The sequence below is a fragment of the Mixophyes fleayi genome, chromosome 8, assembly GCF_038048845.1.
Source record: "Mixophyes fleayi isolate aMixFle1 chromosome 8, aMixFle1.hap1, whole genome shotgun sequence".
In the NCBI taxonomy this organism is placed as follows: Eukaryota; Metazoa; Chordata; class Amphibia; order Anura; family Limnodynastidae; genus Mixophyes; species Mixophyes fleayi.
Window position 1 is genome coordinate 73650268 of NC_134409.1, and position 13153 is coordinate 73663420.

A 13153-nucleotide genomic window follows, 5' to 3' on the forward strand; every position below is an offset into this window, starting at 1 on the left:
ATCCAAAACTCCATTTTTTGTGGTCTACGGTCACCATCCGTCTTTTCCGGAATTTCCTGCCCTCCCGCCCACCCAAGTTCCTGCGGTGGAGACTGCTTGTCAGACCTTTAAAAATATCTGGTCTCAGGTCAAAACCTGTTTAAAGAAGACATCTATCAAATATAAATCTTTCGCAGATAAGAAGAGGCGGGCTATTCCACCACTAAAAATTGGAGATCGTGTCTGGTTATCTACTAAAAACATTCGTTTGAAGGTTCCATCTATGAAATTCGCCCCTCGTTTTATTGGTCCACATAGGATCATTCAAGTAATCAATCCAGTATGTGTGAAACTTCTTCTTCCTAAGAATCTTCGGATTTCTAATGCCTTCCATGTGTCTTTACTCAAACCTCTTATTATCAACCGTTTCTCAAATCCTCCCTCAGCTCCGCAGCCAGTTCAAGTTCATCAGGAGGAGGATTTTGAGATTACTGAGGTACTAGACGCAAAAATTTCGCGAGGAGTCCTCCGTTTCCTCGTTCATTGGAAGGGCTTTGGTCCTGAGGAGCGCTCTTGGATCAAAGCTGAAGATCTTAATGCTCCTGCCCTTTTGAAGAAGTTCTACTCCAAGAATCCGGACAAGATCGGTTCCAGGCGTTCTGTGCCCACCTTTAAAAGGGGGGGTACTGTCACTCACCGTACTGTGAGTGCCTCTTCCCGGACATTTAGGAACCGTGGCCGTCCTCCATCATGAGGGTCTGCGCATGCGCAGCCCTTTCCTATACTTCAGTGTATGTCCCTTTAACTCAATTGGCAGATCAGGCAACCTCCCTATATTAAGCACCTGTGGTCAACACCACGTTGCCTGATCTTGGAGTCTCATTCCCCATGAGTCTCTGAAGGTGTTCCTGTATTCCTCGTGTATTCAGCGCTGCTGATTCCTGTGGTTTCCAAACCACTTCTACCGCTGTGGTTTCCAAACCACTTCTACTACTGTGGTTCCCATACCACTTCTACCATCAACTGTATCATCGTGACTGTTTGCTGATTCCTATCCGCTGCCTCCGTGCACTACAGTCTTCCAAACCACTTCAACATTTTATATATCATTGTGATCGTTTGCTGAGTGCTATCCGCTGCCTCCGTGCACTACAGTTCTCTAAACCACATCAACGCTATTATATTTCATTGTGACTGTTTGCTGGTTCCTATCCGCTGCCTCCGTGCACTCCAGCCTTTACTTCACATACACTCACCTGTGCCTCATCAAGTCTGTGAGCTGATTCCTATCCGCTGCCTCCGTGCACTACAGCCTCCAGCTTGCAACTCGCCTGTGTTCACCATCGTGACTGTTAGCTGATTCCTATCCGCTGCCTCTGTGCACTACAGCCTCCAGCTCGCAACTCGCCTGTGTTCACCATCGTGACTGTTAGCTGATTCCTATCCGCTGCCTCTGTGCACTACAGCCTCCAGCTTGCAACTCGCCTGTGTTCATCATCGTGACAGTTAGCTGATTCCTATCCGCTGGCCTGTGCACTGCAGTCTCTTCTCAGCTCTCCTGTGTTTCCTCGAGACTGCTGCTCTCATTGCCATCCGCTACTCTCCGTGATCAACAGCTCCTGGTCTACTCTGCTCTCCCGTGTTCCATCGCTACTGATACCTATTGGTTGCTACTGGTTACCTCCGTGTACTCGCAGAGCCCTGCTGCTGCTGACCACGCTATCGTCCATCTACTGCTGATCCGCTCTCCACGCCTTCACGTGTCCCGCTGGTCTCTACCCTCCTGTCAGCATTGGATTCGTATCTCATCAACTACTCCTCTGCTGGATCATCTCCATTCTCCTGGGTCCTCCATGAGTCCAGTTCCACGTGTTACTGATTCCTGTGGATTCGTGTCCCTGTTGGTCTATTTACCTGTGCGCTGCACCTACTAGACCGCTGCTTCATCTATCCAGGGACTTCTCATCCAGCCGGCCTCCTGCCGCTCAGGTATCGCTGCACTCCTATCTGACTGCCTGCTTCTGAACCACGGTATGCATACTTCTCATTGACTGTGCTGGTGTATTGCATATCTTGCTGGACTGTGTTGGTTCTCCTCTGGAGCCTGCTAGCCGCTGAGTCTATTGCCATCATTGACTGTGTTAACTTGTGCTGGACTACTTCAAGAGACTTTCTATATTTGCAGAGCTGTTCAGTCATTTATATATATATTGTGCATGTTACTGTGGATTGCGTATAAGGTGCCTGTGTATATCCTGTGTTGCAGCCTCTCCCCGTGCACCTCCTCACATATATATTCAGTGGTACAACTTGCTAGTAGCAGACCACTGATCCCTGTCTCCAGTATCACCTGTTCCAGTATCCTCTCACACAGCAGTGGTACAACTTGCTATCGCAGACCACTGACTCCCCGGATACCTCCACTTGGATTCCATTCCTTCACTCAGACAGCGGTACAACTTGCTATCCGCAGACCGCTGACTCTCTCACCTCCTCGTTTCTGTTGGACATCCCTCCTCACTATAGCAGTGGTACAACTTGCTATCGCAGACCACTGACTACCTTCACGTGTCCTTGTCCATACAGTTCCTCGTGTACTACTACCTCCATATTACCAGTGTTGCTAGTCATAGACTTTCCTGAGCATCTCATCATCCACCATCTTCTGTTCCGTGATCACCCAGCTACCAGAGTACACTATTACCATCTATATTGCTCTGGTAAGCCTACCACCTGGTGATCCCTGGGTAAAGACTCCTAGTGCCCGTGACAATCATGACTTCTGGGATGTTTTCTCCAAAAAGGCTGCTGACACTCTACCACCGCACCGGGATTTCGACTGTGCCATTGAGCTCATTCCGGGTTCAAAATTACCCAAGGGACGCTTGTACTCTCTCTCCGGTCCAGAGACCAAATCCATGCAAGAAAATATTGACGAAAACTTGGAGAAAGGCTTCATCAGGCCATCCAAGTCCCCAGTAGGAGCAGGGTGCTTCTTTGTATCCAAGAAGGACGGTGGACTCAGACCCTGTATCGATTACCAAGGGCTGAATCTTATTACGGTTAAAAATACCTATCCCCTTCCTCTCATATCCGTACTTTTTGACCAATTAAGAGGGGAAACCATCTTCACAAAAATCGATCTTCGTGGTGCCTATAACCTCATACGTATTAGAGCAGGTGATAAGTGGAAGACGGCATTCAACACGCTCTCGGGCCACTACGAATATCTGGTCATGCCGTTTGGCCTTAGTAATGCCCCTGCAGTATTCCAGGATTTGATTAATGAGGTGTTACGTGAGTTTCTGGGATTCTTTGTTGTTGTCTACTTGGACGACATCCTCATTTATTCAGAATCGTTGTCAGTGCACCAGGGTCATGTCAGACAAGTCCTACAGAAATTGCGGGAACATCATCTCTACGCTAAAATCGAGAAATGCGAGTTCGAGATCCAGAAGTTATCCTTCTTCGGTTACATAATCTCCTCAGAAGGTTTCTCCATGGATCCAACCAAGGTCCAAGCCATCATAGATTGGGTACAACCGAATAACCTCAAGGCGGTCCAGAGATTCGCCAATTATTACAGGAGATTTATTGGCGGTTTTGCGGATATCGTGGCTCTTATCGTCTCCTTGACCCGCAAGGGAAGTGATCCAGCTGTTTGGTCACCACAGGCAGTAACTGCATTTGAAACTCTCAAGAAAGCTTTTGTGTCTGCTCAGGTCCTTAGACACCTGGATCCTAAGGTACCATTTATTCTTGAAGTAGATGCCTCTGACATCGGTGCTGGGGCCATCTTGTCACAAAAAGATACCCAGACCCACCGCTTACATCCGTGTGCCTTTTTTTCCTGTCAGTTCTCTTCAGCAGAAACCAACTATGACGTAGGAAACTGAGAACTCTTGGCAATTAAATGGGCCTTTGAGGAATGGCGGCATTGGTTGGAAGGCGCTGCACACCAGATCGCCGTTATAACGGATCATAAGAACCTACAGTATATATAGTCAGCCAAACGACTGAACCCCTGTCAGGCTCGTTGGTCACTGTTTTTCACTCGGTTTAACTTTATAATCACCTACCTTCCTGGTTCTAAAAATGTCCAAGCAGGCGCCCTGTCCAGAAGTTTCCTGGCACATCATACTCCGGTCTCTAGCCCAAAGCCTATTGTTCCCATGTCCGTGATCCATGCTGGGTTAACCCAAGACCTAAGTTGCACCCTACAAAGATTTCAGAAATTGGCTCCTGATAATACTCCAGTAGGATGCTTGTTTGTTCCAGTACATCTTAGGAAGGCAGTCCTGGCGGAAGCACACGATAATCAGACCGCTGGACATCCTGGGGTCTTCAAAACGTTGGAAATTCTTTCACGTACGGTATGGTGGCCATCTTTGTCTGCTGACGTCAAGGATCACGTCCGGTCTTGTGAGGTTTGTGCCAGAAACAAAATTCCCAGGACTCGTCCGGTAGGTCAGTTGGTTCCTTTGGCCATTCCTGCAAAACCATGGACGCACATGTCCATGGACTTTATAGTGGATCTGCCTATCTCTACAGGACACAATACCATCTGGGTCGTGGTAGACCGGTTTAGTAAGATGTCTCATTTCATTCCATTAACCAGACTCCCTTCTGCTCGAGATTTGACCGTCTTATTTATTCAGCACATTTTCCGGCTCCATGGACTTCCTACTGACATCGTTTCTGATCGGGGGTCTCAGTTCATAGCACTGTTTTGGAGATCCTTCTGTACCCTTCTCGGAATCAAGGTCAGTTTGTCATCCGCATATCACCTTCAATCAAATGGGCAAACTGAGAGGGTTAACCATTCCTTGGAGAAGTTTTTACGTTGCTACACATCAGAGTTCCATTACAACTGGTCCTCCTTGTTACCATGGGTGGAATTTGCCTACAATAATTCCTGTCACTCATCCACCAAAACCTCCCTGTTTTTTTGCAATTATGGTTTTCACCCCAGGTCTAACTCTTTATACTCACTCAAGTCCGTTGGTACCCAGGAGATCCGCTCCACTGCCAGGGATCTCAGAGTTATCTGGAAGAAGGTCCAATCATCATTAAGACAAGCCTCATTTGTGGCAAAAAAAAAATCGGACCGCCATCGTACCATCTGCTCCCTCAAGGTGGGCCAGAAAGTTTGGTTGTCTACAAAAAATATCCGGCTTAGACAGCCTTGCAAGAAGTTGGGCCCTAAGTTCATCGGGCCATTTTCTATCGTTAAGCAGGTTAATTCTGTTGCGTTTAGGCTAAAAATTCCGAGCTCCTTAAGAATCTCCAACACATTTCATTGTTCACTGTTGAAACCAGTACTGTATCCTAGCCAAACCCAGTCGTCAGGTGTGCTTAGGGGGGATTCAAGCAAACCACCAAGATATGTGGTTCAAAGGATCCTGGATTCTAAAAGAGCGCAAGGACAGGTGCACTTCCTGGTGCAGTGGAGGAACCGCGGGTTAGAAGAACGGTCTTGGGTTCCGCAGAGACAACTCCATGCCCCCAAACAGTTGAAAGAGTTCTTTAAGAGGTTCCCAAGAAAACCTGGATGTCGGGGTCCCTCGACCCCTCCTCAAGGGGGGGTACTGTTACGAGCCGCGGCGGTGCCCAGCCGCCGCAACTCACTCACCTGCGTCCTAGCCATCGCTAAGACGACCGGGACGTCACTTCCGGCCAGGACCCGGCCGTTGCTAGGGCAACGGTCGGATGCCTTCTCTCTGGCGCCGCGTCCCGGCGGTGAGGCTGTGTCGGGCGCGTGCGCACTACCAGCCTGTGGGCTAATTAATTCATTAAAGTGTTTATTCAAGGGGCTGTGTATTCTCAGAGCCAGGCTCTAAATATGGCTGTAAATAATGCACAGATAGTGTCAGAAGAACACACTGACCTCCAGCTGGCTGGGGTCAACAAGCCATTTCTGTATTTGAACAAAATAATTATGTCTGTGAATTGAGAAAAATAGCTTTCACTTTAAGTTAAAAGAGAAAGGTGGAGTGAGTTTTTACATGCAGATATTACAAGCCGTTTTAATCTGTGTGAAAATGTCGCTGATGAATATTCTCAGAAATCAGGAAGGTTTGTTATGCCCATAAAGAAATGTTACAAGATAAAATGCCATCTGTGTGTTACGAGCCGCGGCGGTGCCCAGCCATCGCTATGACAACCGGAACGTCACTTCCGGCCAGGGCAACGGTCGGACGCCTTCTCTCTGGCGCCGCGTTCCGGTGGTGAGGCTGTGTCGGGCGCGTGCGCACTACTACTAGCCTGTGGGCTAATTAATTCATTAAAGTGTTTATTCAAGGGGCTATGTATTCTCAGAGCCAGGCTCTGATTGGCTGCTCACAGTATTTAAGGCAATGAGGCCTGCTGCCTCATTGCCGGTTATAGCTTCTTTACTCCAGTCTGCTGACCTGCTTGTTCCCGTTCCTGTCCTCTGAAACCGCCACTGATTTCCCGTGTAGGACCATTGGCTTTGAATTGGACTTCGCTTGTGTATCCTGTGACCCTGATCTCTGGCCTGTGTACTGTTTCTGCTATCCGCTTGTGACCCCTGACCTCAGCTTGTTTTTCGATACTATTGTCTGCTGCCGGCCCTTGACCTCTGCGTGGACCTCACACCGCTTGCCTGGGTTCTCCCAAGCCGGTACACACTTCACGACCCTCTGTCAGTCTGCGGCCCAGTCTGTCCCCACCATCAGGAGCTCCAGTGAACACCTGATTGGCAGAGTAGATTCCGGGTTGTGTTGTGCCGGCTGGAGGGGTTCCTAACACTGTGAGCAAGACTGCTTAAAGTGAATATATTTGTACTTTTGATACGGAAATCACAGAATCTGGAAATATTTGTGATTATTTGGTGATGGGAGATTCTGTTGAGAAAATGCTGAGTAATTTGCAGATACAATGCGATGTGTCTAACGAGAGTACTCTGATTTATGAGAGGAGCAGTGTTGCTTTCAAAATGGTTGAATGCCTGGAACTTTTAAAGAGTTGGTTCATGAATGATTGAAAACCAGGAAGACACATCAGAGTCATTCAAGGGGGCTGTACTAGGTAATGATGAGAAAGGAGTGGCTTTGAACACTCGCCCAGGTCACGTCACTTTGACATTCCCTGTTTGTGAGATTTGGGGCTGCCCCTTTGTGGAAATCATATTTTCATAATATGGAACGCATTGTGTCACAGTTAAGATACACAGAGAAACACATAAACAAGTGTCTTATTAGCAGCTGTTCACTGCCCAAAAATGTTTACTGGCTACCAGATAATGGTGTACTGATACGGACAAGCGTGTTACATACGACAACACACACTGATTGGGGGATGTGAATTAATGACAGTTACTGTAATCCCTAATGAATAAATGTTAATCACTATGTAAATGTTTTTTTTTTTCCTTCACAGAAGGTTTCCAGTTACAGAGAAAAACGCTTTATGCAAACTAGAATGAATTTATCCAACTCGGAATGAATAGAAGTTTGCAATATGTTTTGGTCCACAGCCACAACAAACATAAGCAGACACTAATGAAGAATTTAAATAACGTAATGACCACTAAAAGAAAAAGAGAAATGGACTAACATAGTTGAGTATGAAATGGTGTTTTGGTTTGTTTTTTGTTTTTAACCAAATTTTATATTAGATGCTTTGAAAGAAAGTAATGCAATGTAATGTCAAATTATGGTAGATAACAAAAGGTTTTTATTTTTTATCCTCATAATAGTTTTCAGTCAATCAGTGTTGTGTTGTGTTGTGCTCCTGCATTAGCACTTCTGGACGAAATCAAGCCATTTACACAAAATGTTTAACCAATTTAAAACTGAAGTAACTTCAGCTCCAGCACTGGCTTTGTCAGATTATGAGAAGCCTTTCACATTATTTTGTCATGAAGCGAGTGCACATGCACAAGGAGTAATGACACAAATATATGGTCGCAAACAGAGTCCACTTGCATACTACTCTGCACAATTAGACCCAATCATACGAGCAGCACCCACCTTCTAGAAGCAGTAGCTCCAGCTGATGTAATACTTGAAAAGAGTATAGATATTGTGTTAAGACACCAAGCTATCTTAATGGTGCAACATGCAGTAACAGAAATTTTAAACCAAGCATAAACAAAATATTTGTCACCGGCCAAACTTACTAAATATGTAGTAGCACTTCTAACTCCCAGTAATCTTACACTTAAACGGTGCACAATGTTGAATCCGGTCACATTATTTTTGCATATTTCAAAAGATGGGAGGACACATTAGGGTTTCCTAGGGATCTGGTGGAATCCCAGTTTGAACAATAAGAAAAAATACACACACAAAATTTTTCTGAACATGATTGTGTAGAAATAATGAGACAAGAATCTCTGGTTTTATCTGACATTAAAGATAAACCATTACCAGATGCAGACATCACTCTTTTTGTAGATGGTGTTCTTCATACAGGATGTGCTGTAGCCACATGTACAGAAATAGTAATTCAACAGACTCTACCGAGTCACGTCAGCACAAGAAGCTGAACTAAGGCCCTGACACTTGCATGCATATATGCAGAAGGACAGAAAGAGTAAATATTTACATTGATTCAAGTTATACGTTCAGAATTGCGCATTACTATGGCCCCATATAGAAAAGTTGGGACTTTATGGGTTCAGCAAGCAAACCAGTCAACATGCTGAACATACCAAGGCACTGTTCACCGCATTCTAGCTGCCCTCCAAACTGTCAGTGATAAAGGTGAAGGCACACACAGAGACGCTACCCCCGAAGCTAAAGGAAATAGACTGGTAGAGCAGGGCGCATGAGAAGCCGCCATAGCCCCAGTACCCCAAGGGGAGTCTATTAACATGGTGACCCCTGATCCCCAGTTTGACCGAACCACACTTCAAATTATGCAGAGACAAGCAACAGAGAATGAGAAAGACTTGGGAAAAACATGGAGCACTAGAAGTGCAAGAAGAGTGGTGTATAGGTCAGCGTTTGTGTCTGCCAAAAGCACTTTATCCCATTATGGCCAATATAGCACCGTGGGAAAGTCCATTGGGGAAAGTTGCTATGGCTTCACTCATTAACAAGTTATGGATAGCACCAGGGTTGCCCAAGCAGCACAGGCATTAGTGGCAGGATGCCTAATCTGTGCACAGAATAACATGGGTAACTCTGTCCTAACTCCATGGAAAAGCCCAGCCCAGACACAGTATCCCTATCAGAGGATACAGATAGACTTCATCATCATCAACATTTATTTATATAGCGCCAGCAAATACCGTAGCGCTTTACAATTGGGAACAAACATTAATAAGACAATACTGGGTAATACATACAGACAGAGAGGTAAGAGAACCCTGCTTGAAAGCTTACAATCTATAGGATATATATCTATATAGACTTTATACAACTTCCCAAATGCTCGGGCTTTGAGAATGTGCTCATCTGTGCCGACCTCTTTAGTCACTGGGCATGGGCATGCAGAAAAGCAAATGCTAAAACAGTGGCAAAGAAATTAACAGAAGAGATATTGTGTAGATATGAGCTACCAGAGGTCATTGAATGTGACAGAAGGACTTTACGGGGCAAGGATTCCAGGAACTGTTAAAAGACATGGGAATTATATCTGCCCTTCACACCCCCTACAGACCCCAAAGTTCGGGATGTGTGGAGCGCCTTAATGGTACTCTGAAATTGAAAATGCAGAAAATAATGGCTGAAACAGGCCTGACATGGATCTCATGTTTACCTATGGCCTTGCACTCAGTAAGAAACCCTCCTAGGAAAGACACCATGTGAGATCCTGTTTGGCACAGCAAACAGAACAGGCTGTTTGTTATTTTTCACAGCAACTACGGCATGTACATGGTGATTTGTTAAACTATGTTGCATTATTACAGAATCAACTAACTGAAATATATGGTATAGTGTTCTATTCCATTACAGGCCCTAGTTTTGATACAGGGATCCACAGACTGCAAGCAGGGGATTGGGTGGTCCTGAGAAAGCACCTCAGGAGAAGTCTTGAACCCAGAAACAAGGGTCCTAATCAAGTCCAGCGGCGCACGGAGGATTGTCAGGGGGGGGGTTTCCCCCCGCCGACCCAAAAAAAACCCGAGAGAGAGCTGCCAGCGCTGTCCTTTACAGCAGCCGCTGCGCTGTCTAAGAAGCGTCTGCGGCGGTGCTGTATAAAATACAGCACCGCCGCGGACGCTTCTTTGACAGCACCGCGGCTGCTGTATAGGACGGTGGCCACTTAGTTAGCGCAGGGGGGGGGGGGGGTTTCTAGAGACTCAGAAACCCCCCCTGCGTGCGCCACTGAAGTCCTTGTAATCAAGTCCTGATGACAACTCACACGGCAGTGAAAGTACAGGGAAATTACACCTGGATTCACACATCACACTGCAAAGTCTTCAAATCAGGGGAGTCTTGATCTGATAAATAGAAATGTACTGTCTTATGGCATTGATATCTCTTGACAAAATAGTTGTGACTGAAATAGGGATTAAGGCCTCCCTAACCCAGTGTGAAACAGACAGACAAGTGACAAATTGCCTATTCCACTGTGAGAAAAAGAAGTGGAAGGAGTGCTCAACAATTTGCACTCATAGCAGAGTAAACTCTGAAAATGCATTTGTGCGGATGCATAACCTCATTGGCAAAGTTGTCAGTAATGATTCATTTTGGATACTGGGAATATTTGCATTAGTAGCAAAGGGTTTGGCACTCCTGTTGATCGTATATATAAAAATGAAAATAATTATATGGCTGATTAAGAAGTTACTAACACTTGACTGGTGAGACTTGTCTCTCCAAAAAGGGAACCGCTGAAAATCCCGAACCCCTGATGATCATAGAAATTACCGCTGAAAACAGACCTGCCGATGAGCGTCATGAATTATTCCCACTAGCGAAGCCAAAGAACTGCACAGTTTGCGACAAGAAACTACTAAAGACTGAACAAAGAACATGCAAAGGTTTCAGAACTAAATAAACACATTGACTACTTATTAAGAGACTTTTTTCTAGATAAATGCTCACTGCAATTGCATATACTCATAAATCAAGTTAGGACAAGGTGGATCACAGGCTTGTTACTGGTGGGGGATGGGTTGAAAACTCCCTAAGGGGAACAACCCTATACATGTGGTCTGTAGCAGGACACATGTGTATAAGCACCTACATAATGGACAATAAGAATGTGGTTCTGGAGATAGGTAGGATGAGATAAGGCACAAAATTGAATAAAAGATGGGAAATGTTAAATATGATTTTTTGTTAAGGCCTCATGAAGTCTTTGTTCAGTAATTTTTGTAACTCACATAGATATATTAGAGGTTATTATTTTCTTCTAAAATACAGTTTTACAAGATGTAAGCCCATGGCCTTGAGGTTAAACTGACATAGATAATTCCTGTGAGAATGTAGCAAGATTTGTGTAAAGGAGTCATGCACAACAAATGGCTTCATTATCAGCTTGTAGTATGCAGGGAGCTGCGCCCATGACCTTGGATATGGCAGACAGGAGATAAACCTCCAGCCCCCCTTGGGATAAGAATAATTGGCACATCTGGTCTGAGATGGGGGATAAACACCTCAAGAATACGTGAGATAGTTAATCCGCAGCGCATTCCATAGACTATTGTATGCTTATGACGTAGGATTCATATATTCAGAAGGCTATAAAATCTTGTATCTTTGTATCAATAAACAGAGAATATTTCATGCATACAGAACTTGGCCTGTGTCTATTCTCTCCAGCTCATTGAAGCGCTTTCAGATTTGCTTGACACCACAAGGCAAACTCGGAACAGATTTTTAGATCTGACACTTCCCACCAGGGCCACCTTAACTACTTTATGGGCCCCCGGGCAATGCAGTGCACCGGGCCCCTTAAAAAAAAAAAATATATATATATAAATAGTGTGTGTGTGTAAAAAAATATATATGTATGTAAAAAAAAAGTGATTTTACATATATATATATATATATATATATATATATATATATATACAAGTTAACCCGTGCATGATACTCATGCATTCTAGTCAAATCAAGCTACTTAAGGTGTTAAAAAGGTTCTTGTCATGCATTCGGGCCATAGCCCAGGCCTCCTCAGGGGAAGAGCGTTACTTCCCGACGTAAGCGCCCTTTTTTAACGTGGTTTTGTCCACATGTAACCACCTCATCATTTTTCTCCATCACCTCATCCTTCATCTTTATCGCCACATCTATCCAGATGTCTATCCAGACACAGGGATCTCTCTCAGCGGTCCTGAGTATCACACTTCTCTCGCTCTGTCACCACCGGCAACCACCAACCACTCCCAACTGTCACCCCCGGCAACCACCAACCACTCCCAACTGTCACTTCTCCTTCAAGAAATATATATATATTTTTTTAAAATCTTTATAAACACTTTTAACAATTAACAAATTAAATTAACAAATTAAAAACATCTTAGTATTCCAAATTTCAGCCCTTTCTGAGTTTTTTTTCCCACTCACACTAAAAATTTAGTAGGTCAGTGTATAACTCCGCCCAGCAGGTGGCGCTGCAGCAAATTTCAGCCCTTTCTGAGTTTTTCCCCCCACACACACTAAATTTAGTAGGTCAGTGTATAACTTCGCCCAGCAGGTGGCGCTGCAGCTTGGGTTTTTTTTTTACACACACACACACACACACAAGCCACTAGGCTTTTATATAGTAGATAATCACTTTTTTTTTACATATATATATATATATATATATATATATATATATATATATATATATATTTATATATAGGGGCCCCCTTAACTTACCTTAAGTCCGATCCCCTTCTCTTTTTTTTCACGCCGCTGAGTCTCTTCTGCGCTCTTCCGTGCTGTGACATCACGCCCAGCATTCACTGCGAGCACAGCACGGAAGAGGTGACCAGGGAGGGAGCCGGATCACGGCTGACGTGACCGCAAGGTAAGTATTTTCATTTTTATTTTTTTTTCAGGATTTTTTTTGACAGAGCTGCCTCGGACGGGCCCCCTTGCCCGCAGGGCCCCCGGGCACCTGCCCATTGTGCCCAATGGAGGAGATGGCACTGCTTCCCACTATCAAATGTGTGGCCCATCGGCATTTAACCCGTGGAAAACTACAGCTACTTATTCAGGTGAAATACTATTGCGATTTGTGTATGGGATCCCCTTTAGTGTTAATC

At 44.9% G+C, this 13153-nt stretch overlaps 1 long non-coding RNA gene across 1 annotated transcript in view; it reads left to right on the forward strand.

The window, feature by feature from the left end:
* The window catches only part of LOC142100104 (uncharacterized), a 72649-nt gene extending 65077 nt beyond the window's left edge, over nt 1–7572 (forward strand). Inside the window, exon 4 of the long non-coding RNA XR_012678703.1 lies at nt 7381–7572. This is a non-coding gene — a long non-coding RNA (uncharacterized LOC142100104). The remainder of the gene's footprint in view (nt 1–7380) is intronic.
* Nucleotides 7573–13153: the final 5581 nt, after the last annotated feature.